Source organism: Mustela erminea, chromosome 6 (assembly GCF_009829155.1).
Source record: "Mustela erminea isolate mMusErm1 chromosome 6, mMusErm1.Pri, whole genome shotgun sequence".
NCBI classification, from domain to species: Eukaryota; Metazoa; Chordata; class Mammalia; order Carnivora; family Mustelidae; genus Mustela; species Mustela erminea.
The window spans coordinates 77,722,426-77,736,743 of record NC_045619.1 but is presented as its reverse complement, the minus strand read 5'-3'; the positions used below and the strand labels follow the sequence as shown (position 1 = coordinate 77,736,743).

The 14,318-nt window shown below is 38.1% G+C and overlaps 1 protein-coding gene across 4 annotated transcripts in view; it reads right to left on the bottom strand.

Moving 5' to 3' along the window:
• PDZRN4 (PDZ domain containing ring finger 4) overlaps positions 1 to 14,318 on the bottom strand; it is a 352,510-nt gene that overhangs the window by 108,364 nt on the left and 229,828 nt on the right. The gene's annotated exons all lie outside the window — the stretch shown is intronic.

Here is a 14,318-nt window from a genome sequence, read left to right as displayed (position 1 = left end):
TATGTGATTTGGGGTGGGGTCGGCAAGTGAAGCAAATATCAAAGAGACAGATACTGCTCTAGAGGACAAAGATGACATGTACTCAATGAAAATACAGAGCACCTGCTAAAAGTCCAATAATAGAGGCCCAGACAATATTATGGATTTTTGGAGGAGAATCCATTTATTCTATTTAAGGCTCCGAGAGGACAGTATGAAGCAGGCGGCATTTAAATTGGGTCTTGAAGGTGAGACAGGGTTTTATAAAGGTAAGGAAGTAAGGGAAGTAGAAGTTCAATCTCATTTTCTGTTTTTATATGGGTAAATTCTGGCTAATACATATCTTTATTAAATGTTCCATGGGATAAGCTATTGCTTGGGAATAATGGGTAGAGGTGTGGTTGTCGGGAGTCTCCTCTCTGATCTCTTTAGGGAAGTTGTGCCCATATAGTTCACTGGTTGCTTCTGTACTGCTTGTCTTTGTCTGACTGGAATACCCTGTCTCCCTACAGCTGTAGTCAAGTGACTGGGGCGTCTCCAAAAGCCAAGGCTCAGGGAAAGTATCCCTTTTATTACACGGGAAATTGCAGAACACTGTCCAGGGCAGAAAAGAAGTCACATGGCTGTGTCTGAGAAGGGGCAGCCACAGAAATAGTAGAGATTCTTGCAGTTGAAGGAGTCAGGCTGAACAATCTGAAACTCCAACGAACCCTCAAGAACCACTGTTGTTCCTCAGTCTAGTAACACCGAGGTATCTACTTGTGACAGACAGACACATCACGAACCCATTCATCTAGGATTCTATAGGCATTCTACACCAAGGCAGGACCCTCCTCTTTCCTTTCCCACGTGAGAAAGCATAGCAGAATGCCAGGGAGCAGCGGTGCAGTTACAGGGTAACATTTCCCTCTCTCCTGTCCTCTTTCTTCACCCCCACTCCAACACACACCTTTATACAATTACTAGTAACATGTCACTTTGAAATAATACACAATTTCTGAGACACATTTGGATATTTTTTTAAAAAATGCATTCAATAGGCTTTAAAAAGACTGGTATAGACAGCTTGCTGCAAGTTTTTTCTCAAAAGAAAATCCAAGTGAATTCATCTGTGAACAATTTACTTTCTCCAGACTTGCATTGTTCAAATTGAGGTTTTGTTTAGGAAATGCCTCTGTATTAAGCGTCATTTCTAGCCTGTTAAAATTTGTGTATTACAGAGGTTGAGATCAGATCAGTATAAGTTTATTTGCATTCACTGAAAACGTATAACTGTTAAAGACTATTTCACATGTAACATAAAAAGTGCCTGGTTGTACACTTTACCTACTCCTAATATGTATTTAAGAAGGAGCATATTTATACATTAGAATAAATTGTCAAAGCTGCAACGAATATATAAATTAAAAGGCAAAAGTAAAAAACCTGTACTGGGCAGGCTATGTTTATGATAGCCTGACAGAAAATGTATAAATAGGGAAAATTCACCACTCATTCACAAGAGCCTAATGAAGCAGAACTAAGATCTCACGTACACCATCCATCAGGATGGGAACGTACGTAATTTCTCAGTTTCATGCAGAACACCATTGTTCAAGCCACATCTCTTGGAACAAAGGTCATTTTCCCCCCCTTCAGTCAAACAGTAAAACTGTAATTGTCCTAGAAGTTTTCATTTTTCTTAAGCTAATGTTAATTTAATGGTTCTTCTTTTTCTGTACCCCTGGATGTAGGTAACACTGAGCTGTGCTGTCTACCGTATCAATCTGGTCCATGCATTATGGGATGTGAAGTACACTGAATTGATGTTTATTGCAATGCAAAATGATTTATAGGGTCTAATAAGCATTCACAACTTAGAGCCTTGTTGTTCCTAAGAGCTTCTGAAATAACAGGATCTGGGGTTGCATAAGTCTGTTCATAAAGGCTATTAAAAACACTGCCTTTCTTTGGCTATGGAATCTGATTCAGCTATAGACAGGCTGAATAACCCAGCACCAGCTAAATGCTTCTATACTTAAGTCTGGTAATGGCTAACTGAAAGGTTGCAGTATGTAGGAAGGCTTAAATATGGCCCAGATTTTAGACAAAGGCATGCTTCCAATTTCTGAATGTTCATTTATATTTCCACAAGCTGCATTACTGTGTTGGCCAAAAGAGGCATATGGAGTTTCAACTACTCTCTAAACTGCACATTTTTAACTTGCCCATGAAAATGCATTTTAACATTTGTTGCATCAGCCTGGATCATACGCCAGGTGTCAAGCCTCTCCTCTAGGACCTCCTCAAGTTGTTCTGAAATGTTGGTATAAAAGATCAGGCTAACAGATCTCCAGGATGTACTAAAGCAAAAAAAAAAAAAAAAAAAAAAAAGTAAAAGTAACCAATACAAACACATCACCTTACTTAAACCTGGACCATGCTGACATGATTTCGGGTAATCAGATATTTAACACCTTCAAGTCAGTCAGCGAAGCTGCCAATGTTCGTCTGAATTTCTGACCCCCACTCTTCTACAAACCCTTGGAACTCAGGTCTCACGCACACGAACACCTGCTCTTCCATCTCCTGGGTGTCTGGTCTTCGTGACACTGCCCTCTTCTCAGTCGATCCCACCAGAAACTTCTCTGCCCCTTTTCTCTCCCTGATGTCCTCCGCGAGGATCAGTTACGGAATCATGATGCTCTGGCCTGAATCTCTCCCACAGTCCCCCTTTCCAAGGCAGTCCTGGCCTTTATTCTCAGTTTTCTGGATTCTTCTGTTAACCCCCAGTCTCCTAACCATTCCCACCTGTAGGGGGCGCAGGGGCTATCTTGGGGCATGCTCAGTCCACCCTCCTCAACTTCTCACTCAGCCAGGCAACTCTGTCTTATATATGAAAGCTCCTCATTTCATTTGGTGGGAAAACGGTTCTACTCCTAAAAACTAGTGCAAACATCATACCTACCCTGCTCATAGTAACTTCTGTTCATATTAGCTAGCCATAGATCTGGTCTTGCCACCCCTTTCTCAAAAAACTAAATCATGTGAAGGTTTCTAACAGCACATAGAGGAAAATTCACTCTCTTCAGGCTGCCTCGATCTCTCACAACCTGGTCCTGTCTTACTTTGTGGTCCCTCGCTCCTCTTGCCTTCCCTAAAGTCCCCTATGTTCCAGCCACACTGGATTCACACACTTTAGATTCCCCAAATTCTGATCTTTCACTTTCACTGTCTTTATGGCCAGAATGCCATACCCCCATCTGGTTGCTCAATGTTCAGCCCAAATGGCATGTTCTTTATGAGGTTTTGTTTGTGCTTTTGTGTTTGGTTTGGCTCCCTTAGTTACAATACCTCTCCTTTTCCTGGCCATCGGTTGCATTTTGTCTCACTATAATGACCTAAGAATGTTTAGCCCCTGGAGGGTCTAGGTCCTGTCTTGTTTACCTCTGGAGTCTCACTATATTAGCAGCCTCGCACCTAGAATGCACTTGAAATCTGTGTTGAATTTAATTGGACGGTCACTATTAACCACTGGGTTAATTTACTACTCATATTACCAAAAAGTCACTAATGCATCCAATTATTTGTAAGAGCTATATTTGACCATGTGCCACGTTTTTGATAGTGGTACAATGAAAATAAGCATTAACGGATAAGATCTTAGTTTCCTAAGGATTGTAGTTATAATCACATGATTCAAATGCATACAATAATCCAGCCATTTTATTTTATTGTAGCTTAAAATGGAGTGGGGGGAGGGAAGAAATTACATGTTGCTTCATGACTTGAAAGTTTTTTGTTATAAAAGTAGAGGAAGTTTATTTATTTATATATTTTAAAGATTATATTTATATATTTGAGAGAGAGAGAGCTGAGCCAAGGAGGGGGAAGGGTAGAGGGAAAAGGAGAAGCAGACTCCCCACTGAGCAGGGCTCAAACCCAGGACTTTGAGATTATGACCTCAGCCCAAGGCAGATGCCAACTGCCAACTGAGCCATCCAGGCACCATGAGGTAGAGGAAGTTTAAATGTTTAAATGTTTATAGTATTCCCTAGAAAATTAAAAAATTTTTCTTTCAGAGTTCAAGCAATTTTTCTTCTATGAAAAAGTGAGTGCTGTTTAATGGACTTCTATTCCACTTTTAAAAGCATCAGTAACTGGGTCACCTTGGTGGCTCAGTCATTAAGCATCTACCTTCCAGCTCAGGTCATGATCCCAGTGTCCTGGGATTGAGCCCCACGTCGAGCCCCACTTTGGGCTCCCTGATTGGTGGGAAGCCTGCTTCTCCCTCTCCCACTCCCCCTGCTTGTATTCCCTCTCTCACTGTCTCTCTCTTTCTGTCAAATAAATAAATAAAATCTTGGAAAAAAATAAATAAAAGCATCAGTAACAAAATGCATTGTGGAAAAATGTGGCCAGTACTTTTGAGATGAGCTGATATTCTGGAAAACAGTAACTGTAGTTGTACAACTTGTGCTGAAGTTAAACCTTCATGAGGGATGCTGGATAATTCAATTATATAGTGTTTATATCATATTCAAACTAAACAATTTCCACACTACTTGGAGGGTCTACCTTTTGCCTGATAATAGACTAGGTGTCATGGGAACAATAGAGAATTAAAAGATAAAGGAAAACAGTATTTTTGCCTGTGAATAATTAGACATGGATCCAATAAAGAGAATGAGACAAAATATAGTATAATCAGATGCCAAAGGGTTTAGCACAGATAAAGGCTCATCTGTATTCAAAGGAAACAACTCCTCCTGTAGGATTCTCTTTTTCTGGAATGGGTACTACCCTCAGCCACACATCAAGGTTCTGCCTTCTAGTTTAGCTTCTGCATTAAATTTCTCTCACTTTCTTCTTTTTATTTTGGGTCCCACGGTCCTACTGCCCTACTGTCTGAAGTGTGTATCTCCTTGCTTCTTTATACCTTCCTAATTGCCCTCTCAAATTTGCCTGCACCCCCCCTGCTCGCACAGTCCAGTGATTGCTCACTGTCTAGTTATTCCAGTTCAAATGCTGGTCATCATATTCCAGAGATCCTTAGCAAGATGTCTTCATCCATTCGTTCTCTCATTCATTCAGTCAACATTTATTTTTTTATACTTACTCTATGCTAGGCTTTCTTCATAGGTACTAGAGATATTATTATTTTCTACTGAAACTTTTATTTTATTACTATGGAATGAACCCCGAAATTGGGTCCCTTACTGGCTGTGTACCAGGCTCCAAACTCGTTGGTTTCCTTCTTCACAAAATGGGGACACAATTTTTCCTGTTCAACTTAGATCACAGAATTTCTGGGGAACTTTGAGATACAGGATGGGGGGGGATTTGAAAATCTTTCACAATCTTTAAAGTCCTAAATTCAGTCATCTAACATAGGGAAGAGAAACTTGTTCCAGCTGAGGTGACTGTGGAAAGCTAAGATACAGGATGGGGGGGGGGGATTTGAAAATCTTTCACAATCTTTAAAGTCCTAAATTCAGTCATCTAACATAGGGAAGAGAAACTTGTTCCAGCTGAGGTGACTGTGGAAAGCTTTCAGCATTCACTGTTCTCTGAGTTAGGGGATGGATCTTGTCCTGTGGATCTGTCACAGATCTGGGAAATCTGTTACTAGAGACTTCTGAGCAAAGGAGCCAGAAGAACAGTGTACTGGCCTCAGGGTGGAGAGACCAGAAGCAAGGAGACAGATCAGGAGTGGCAAGAAAATGTGGGTTCAATAAATCCATAAGATTGGTGGTAAAGGAAAGGAGGAGTGGAGTTAAAAGTAATATGGCAGAGGAGGAATCCCTGGATTTGAGAGCTTGGATGTGGCGGCTGGGAGAACAGGACAAAGGCCCCTCATGAAGAGATGGTGACTCACAAATTAGGATTTGAAGGGAATGATCAGCTTGTGATCCCTTTTCCAGGGAAAAAGAAACCCGATATCATTTATATCTGAAGGAGATGGGTTTACTCTTGAATGGTGAGTCTGAGTTGCACATCTATTGAGATAAATACCAAATATCTATTAAATAATAATCACAGAAAGTATAATTAGAACCCAAATGGACTAATAAGGGCTTTGAAGACATAGTTCTTCATAAATATTTCTCAGATTAATGTACGTGATTTATGGGCAGAATCCTAAGATTGGGGAAGAGTATGAAAGGAGGTTCAGTACCAAGTGCTTCCCTAATTATACTGTTATTAATACTATTTTATTTACTTTTGCTGTTACAGTTGAAAAGGAACTGTTTTTCTTAGAATGCTCCAACTGATTATAATTTTTTGACATCTAGAAATGCAACTCTTTTGTGTTTGGGTGAAAATGAATTCATTCTTTATCCCCACTGCTACAGGATAATGACCCAGATTCCAGGCTTTCAAGATCTGTAATTTATAAAATGGTAAAACTGTTTTTTTTTTTTCTCCTGTGAAATTTTGGTGCCAAGAATATTTACTGAACACTGTTATGTAAGGGTGTTCCTTTAGAGTTCCAGTTTCTAAGACTCTTCTTTGCAGGTTATTCCACACAATTTGTATTTTTATGCTTGTTTTCTGAATTTATATTTTATTTCAGTTCTTAAAGAAGCATTTCATATTTAAACAAAATACCTCCCCCAAGAAAAATCCACAATGGATGTAATAAATGCTAGCATAGAATAAAAATGGATATCATCCCTTAGGAATTTCTACACCTGCACTATTCAATATAGTAGCTGCTAGCCACATGTGACTATTGAGATTTAAATTAGGTAAAATTAATAAAATCAGAAATTCATTTCCTGAGTTACACTAGCCACATTTTAACCAATCAATACCCACTTGTGGCTGGTGGCTACTGCAGTCAACAACACAGACATAGAATATTTCCATCAACAGAGAAATTTCTATTGGGTAGTTCTAGTCGAGACCATTGTTTACATAAACGAAAGGCATGATTGCAGTCTGATTAGCTCCATTTGCTCCACAGTTGGTCCAACTATTTGTATAGCACATGATAATTAATATTGCTGAAAATGGAGATCAGCTAGGCTAGTTCCAATTTGACAGCTGTTCACAGACAGACTCCTGTGGTCAAAGTCCTGGAAGAGCTTTTACCATTCTTGGGACCAAGTCAATACGGAAGAATGTATTTTTTTACTTCACTGGTTCTAATGGGATCATATTATCCATAGCACCCAAATCATTCCCTAGAATTATGGGTAATCCAATTCTCTTAAGGGACTTCCAGCATGATTTATTTCATATTATGTAGTCAAATTTATTTCACTTTTAATTTTATTAAAAAAAAAAAAGGTGAATCTCTCCAGTCTCTTAAGAAGTAAATCTATACTGCGTCACCTAACTCAAGTATAGGAACGTGAGGGGGAATGAGGTGTAGGGGCCAGAACCTGGTAACTGCCACTGGGTAGGTTTCTCCCTCTCACCACATTAAATATTGTAATTAAACAAATGTTTGTGAGCACTGTAGAAATATTTTGCTGTTCTGCAATTTGTTGAACACCAAGAAAACATTCAATAGATCCAAGAAAAACCTAAAAAGATTGGGCCTTCCAAAATCACAATGGTTTTGGCTTCAGTTTAAATAATGGTCAATTTAATTATTGGCTATCACAGAACATAAAATGAGCCATTATGACAGCTTATTAGATCAGAAAAAAACAAGTCTGACAAGGAAGTCATTCTGATTTAACTGATTCTAATACTGAGAATTCACCAAAATAATTCCTGACTATAAACAATGTTATAGCCATTAAATTCATCTTATAAAGATCAAACATTTCAGGAGGTTGAATTTTAAAGCACACTGAATAATGGGTTCTTATGGACAGGAGACTCTGTTTAGCAAACCTAGCTAATTAAAGCACTTAATAAATGGGGGAAAACCCACTACTCTAAATCTCTTGTTGGTACTAGAGAATTCTCATTTGTTCTTTCAGAGAAGTGATCAATTGAAGGGCACATTTTTCTTCTCTTTGTTCTTTTCCATCAATTTTAATGGGTACAGAACATCAGTCACACAAAATGTAATGGGACAAGAAGATGGATGGGTACATCTGAAGCCACTAGTCACAGGACAGAAAACATCCTGATGAGGTTACCGTGGCAGGCAGAGTTCAACAATATGGCCTGGGCAATATTTAGTAAGTGAAACTACGTTGCTACATGACTTGATATTAGCACTCAGCAAAATCAATCTCCAGACGCAATTTATCAGATTTCTATAGGTCAGACTTTCAAAGTCACATTCTCAAAATATGCTTCCATGACACTCTTAATTCCAGAAAATGATTTAATCTAGCAACAAAGTGGATAAAGAGGATAAGAACAATCTAACCTTAAGGAACCTGACCTTGTCTTAAAAGTGATTAAAACTCCTTTGAGGAGGGAGTTTTATTATAGACTAGAAATTATGTCCCCCATCACAAGATGAATTGGTGGATGCAGTGGTTGCTTGCCAGACGCTGAAATCCCCTCCTTCAGGACCGAGGCACTCATTCTCCCAGCCCCTGGGGACACTGGGTGCAGCCTCATAGCTTTGTCCTGCTCCAGGACCTGTGCTCAGCCAAAGCAAACTGCCTTGTACAAAGCTATACCAGCTCCCCAGGGGCCACCACATCCAAAACTCCCTGTGCAGGAGAACAAAGCATGGCAGCTTTGCCTCACTTGAGAACAACTCCCAAGGCCCATCCCAGCTACCTCCCATCCCCCACCATTCAATGAGATGTCTGCGTTGAGACTGTATCACAGGCTGCTTTCCCTCTGCCTTTATGTCCACACAGTGTGGTTCCCAGAGACAACTAACTCTCCCAGCATCGCTCACACAAATGTCTCTCTCAGAGCCTGCTTCCCAGGCCACAAAATCCAAGACAATATATATACTCAAAGAGTCATTTTGGGAGGGCAGAGAATTAAGATAATTGTGATTATCTTAATTTAAGATGAAATTAACTGGATGAGATGACTCTGGATATTGAAGTTCACGATTGGGGTAATGTACTATTACTTTGTTGGAAGTGACACAAAGAGATGTTTTCTATATAACTTAAAATTTAAAGCATATCATGTTTAATAATTTAAATATAGATTGATTCTAGTGGGCCTCTATATACTCATGTATCTAGCAACTAGTCAAAGAATATTAATGTACTTGGGGGCTAAGGTACCATTTTCTTGGCATGCCACTTTCCTTTCCTTTTTTGAGGAATTCAAGGCAACATTAGGCATCATATGACCACCCATTGGTCCCCACTTATGAATATTATGATATTATTAATAATGTGTAAGTAGCTATTTCCTTAAGGTCCTGTTTGCCATTTGTCTCACATGCACCTTCTAAAAGCAATAATTTATAACAGGATATTTAAAAAGGGAACTAAACCTATTTGAAAAATATCAACAGAAGATTCAACATCTCAAATTAGTAAGTGTTTTTCCCTCTCTCAGATTTTCTGTGATCTACGAAACAGATATAATACTGTCCGGAAAGCTGTGAATACTTCAAAGCCATCAAAGCAAACTTCAAAGAGAGGGGCCAGTTTTAAAATAATTTTCTGGTTGTTGTGCAAGGTGAGAACCAGGTATTTATGGTGGGAGGAAGAAGAGGAAAGCACTGGGAAGCCATCATTAATACACTGATAATATTGTTGCTGGGTGTGCACAGTGATACCAACGGGTCATGTACATCGGTCATAGGTAAAGTGTCGATCACTCAGTAAATGATTATCCATCAAGAAGATCATTTCATGAATGTGATCTTAACAAGGAAATTGCTGGGGGAGGCTATTTATCTCTACCCATTGCTCTACATGCTTTTATCACTATTGTTTTTAATCAGGTATGAAACCACAATTTCATTTTCCTGAAATCTAGGACCTAGTTACTTTGCTTTTAAGAGGCTGGAATGACAAAATAGAAGATCTGTAAGATCACTTCTTTATATTAATATTTAATGTAGTTTTAACAACTTTTTAGAATCGTTAGTATCCAAATGGATCCCACAAACCTGAAAATGAACTGACACTCACAGACTCCACTTAAATATATCTAAGAACTATCTACTATGCATGTGAACATCACAGAAATGAACTGTAATTTTTATACATTTGCTAAGGTTATGGGTATTTATTGGTGATATTATATTTCAGAAGACGGAAATGGAAAAGACTGAATTAAGCCATCAAGTCTACACCAATTCAGGCGAAGTTCTAAGACATTTTGGTCTAAATTTCTCATCCCGTGAAATGTGAGTATATTAAATACAATACTGTCACTCTCTCCCTTTCTCTCAATTCTACTAACTGCATTAAATGTAATATGGTGCAACTCTAAAAAGCTTTCAAAATTTTTACTTAATTTTTACAAATTCCTGAAGGTTGAATGATTGACCCTCAGGTAGAGACACCACCCTTATATATAATTCTTAAATTATAAATTACAATCATAGGCAAGACAGTAAAAATATCCTCCCTTCTTGACTCCCTCTGCAGATTACCCTAGAATCTGGATAAGGTTCTGCTTGACATGGAATGTGAGCATTTCTGACATGGGTCAGAACTAATATTTATGGGAATAGGAAAATCATCCTGGTTTGAAAAGAATCTTTTTCAAATAAAACTTAACTTCTCCCCTCTCTGAGTTTTCTATCTCGAGTTACCTGTGGGTCACTGAGTTAGACTGTTCCTTGAAAAACTTCACTGATACTGGGTATGTAAGGGGGACTATCCTTACTCTCACTATATTCCTCATGGCTCAAAGAATATCTTAACTTTTATAAGGAATAATGAACAATGAGTAAAATAAATATGGTTTTTGAATTATGGGGAAAATATTTTTAGTATATTATTGACTTGGACTAGGTTTTATTTAGAGCTTAAAGTTTTAAGAATGGTTTTTAGTTTTTTTTTTAGAGGCTATTCTTTGCTTTTTAATTGGGATATCTGCACTTGGATAAATTGTCATTTTAGTGCTAGAGTAATTATGAAACCCAAAGACATCTTCATCAGGGAAAATTCAGGCATATCCCAGTACATTTTCATCACCTTGAATTCTTTTTATACAAAGGAGGAGTATGTGCAAAATGAATACTTTAATAATTTTGCCATACTGTTCTATGCCAGTAATGGATATAAATCATGTAAAACAAAAATAAGTATGTATTCAGCCATTTTTGCATAAAATAGCTAATTTAATTTTATAGCATAGAAGGCAGCAAATTTAGAAAATAACCATTACTAAATCAATAATCAATTCATTTAATCACACACAGAACACTGTTTTGCTTCATGCAATGTATATATAACATTCTATTTTAAGTTCCTTAACTTTCACCTATGTTATAGCAAATCATCATCACTATGACATCTCATGATACTTTGCTCTTCTCTCTCAAGTAATATTGCACCATGTACTATAGCTACCCAGGAATAAGTGTATTCCCAGACAGTAAATGCCTTGAGGGTAGAGATTCTAACTTATTCAGTTTTTATGTAGTCTTCACCATGTTGCTTGGGACACAGAATTCATTTAGCATTTAGTCATTCATCTTTTATTCAAGTAACATCCACATGGGCACTGGACTAGATTAAAGGGAGGGGTTTTGCCCACCAGAGAAGTTCAGAAACCAGTGAAAATCATAAGCAAGATAACTAAGAAACAAAACCATTTGGTACAAGCTATGACAGAGATAAGTACTGGGTACCTTGGAAGACAAAAGAGGGGGCCTGCTCAAGTTCAGGAACTCTGGCAAGATGAGAAAGGTAATACCTTACCCAAGCTTTCAGGAAGGCTACAACTTGAGTTGAAAAACAATGGGGAAATTCTAGAAAACAACAAGAGCTAGGTTTATTAGCTCATTTGACAGTTGAGAAATTAAGTTCTATCATTACCTATCATGACTGGAGACTTTGAGATAAGAACCTGATATGCTGGGTCCACTTGGGTAATAAAGTCCTCAGTTTGGGAGAAGGGGGTCAAGGAATTGGAGTCCAGTAGGGATGCAGGAAGGGCCAATAGTGTTTGTTTTGAAAACAGCAATGACTGAGTTTCCTTAATTCTAAGACACAAAGGCCCCTGCCCCCTACCATATCTTCTTGTTTCTGAATTTGGGATGCAGCTTGCAATCAATATGCATATTAGAAGTGGTAGCTTGTCCACCCTGCATGCCTGCTGCTGCTCTTAAACTTGATGATGAGCCTTACAATGAACAATACCTTAAAATAGATGACATCTTCAAAATCAAGAACATGTAGAACATGTAGTCTCCGGAATTATCTTATTTTTAAAGAAAATTCAGTGAGTACTGAAAACAATGACACATTGAGATTTCTTTGGTGAGCATGGTGGTAGCGAAACACTCCCTACCTCCCCCCATGCCCATTCTTATTCCTTGAGTCAATTGCTTTAAATACCTGCTCTGAGTCAGGCCCTATAAGATATGATAGAATCATAGAGATGGATAAAAACTAAATATAAATCCAGAAGCATTTGATTGTATTTCAAATTGGGAAGCACGTTGAATAAGAGCATTGGGAAGAGTGACTTCCCTTGTCTTGGGTTCAGAGAGAACTTCCCAGAGAGCAAACCTTGACTTGAGTCACAAGGGATTAAGGTTTTTATATGCCTGGTCATGGGAGAAGCACTCTAGGCAAAAAGGACATTGTGTCAAAAGGCAGAAAGATGGGAAAAACCACATTATTTTCATAGAAGAAATTATAGTTTGGTTTGGTGAAAATTTGGACTGTTGGGAGGGTATGAGGAGAGACAGCAGATTGAGACAGATTTTTCATGTCAGGCATGGTAGTACAGAAAAATGGGGAAAGACTTCCAAACTCTCAAAAGTGGGAGTGACACACCACTTACCTATACTGATGGGCTCTCATAAGTGAGATAATTTGATTTAAGTGGGAAAGAGGTAATAGAAGGACTTTTTTTTCTCTTCCTTATAATAAAAAGGGCATCTCTACAGACCCTTACGAGGAAAACTAAAAAGAGCATCTATTATTTCCCTTCCTTTCCTCCCTCTCTTCCACTTCTTCCTTTATCAAGTATTTATTGAGAGACTACTCTGGGCTAGGGGCTCAGTACTATGGATCCGTTCAGTGGATAAATATGGAAAGCTCAAGGAAAGAGATAATTGGTATTTACAAAAAAATGAACATGACTTTGGCATCAGGCAGGTCGTGATTTGAATTCCAGGTGCTCCATTTGCTGACAATATGAATCTGTTACTTGATTATGTTATGCCTCAGTTTTCTCATTTGTCAAATGGGGACAAAATTGCCTTCTCAAGGTCGTGGTTGGACTGAAATGAGATCATCATCTTAAAAGTTACCCTTTATGGCATTCCTGTAACAGGTAATGCCCTTTGAATGTACGATCTCATTTAATCCTTGACAACACCCTTCAAGGTTAATACTGATCAATTAAATGAGCAATTACAAGGAAATTATGTAACTAACTCAGTCTGAGAGGAAATGAGTGGTATTCTTGCTTGATTCCAAAGTGTGTTCTTTCTCCTATGCGTGGGGCCTCTTCTATGTGCCACACTGTAATTGGTATTTAGCACACACTTATCAAACAGTGATAAACCCATGTGCCAAAGGAGTAAAACATTTTCACTATTTTTCATGTTGTCTTAACACAGAGATTCAGTTGCCTAGGCAAAATCAACTCCTAACATGGTAAACATGAGTCACGAAGGAAACACAGAGCATACTTAGGGAATGAATGGCAAAATCTACCTACTATGCATCAACTCAGCAAGCTATGCTCTTTTCTTTCTAATTATATTGATATCATTTATAAAAACATTTAAAAATCATATATGAGCTTTTAAATTGACATAAAATAAAGGGCTTAAGAATTACTCAAATTTTTAAGTCACCCTGAGTACAAACAATATTTCTAAATACCTGCAAATGACTGTAATGTCATATAATATATGCAATCCTTTTATTGAGGAATAGTTGACATGCACAATGTTACATTAATTTCAAGTCTACAACGTAATGATTTCACAGGTCTATATTTCATGCTATGCTCACAGCAAATGTAACTGTCATTAGTCACCATGAAACACTATTACGATACCATTGACTATATTCCTGATGCTATACCTTTTATCCTAGTGACTTATTCATTCTATAACCGGAAGCCTGTCTCTCCCTCTCCCCTTCACTCATTTTGCCCAGTCTCCCCCTACTCTGGCAACCATCAGTTTCCTCTCTGAATTTATGGGTCTGTTTCTGCTTTTTGTCTGTTTGTTCTGTTTTTTGTTTTTCGTTTTTTTTAAAATTCCACACTGTAAGTGAAATCATGACTGTGCTCTTTTAAATAAATGCCAAGCAAAAAATACTTAC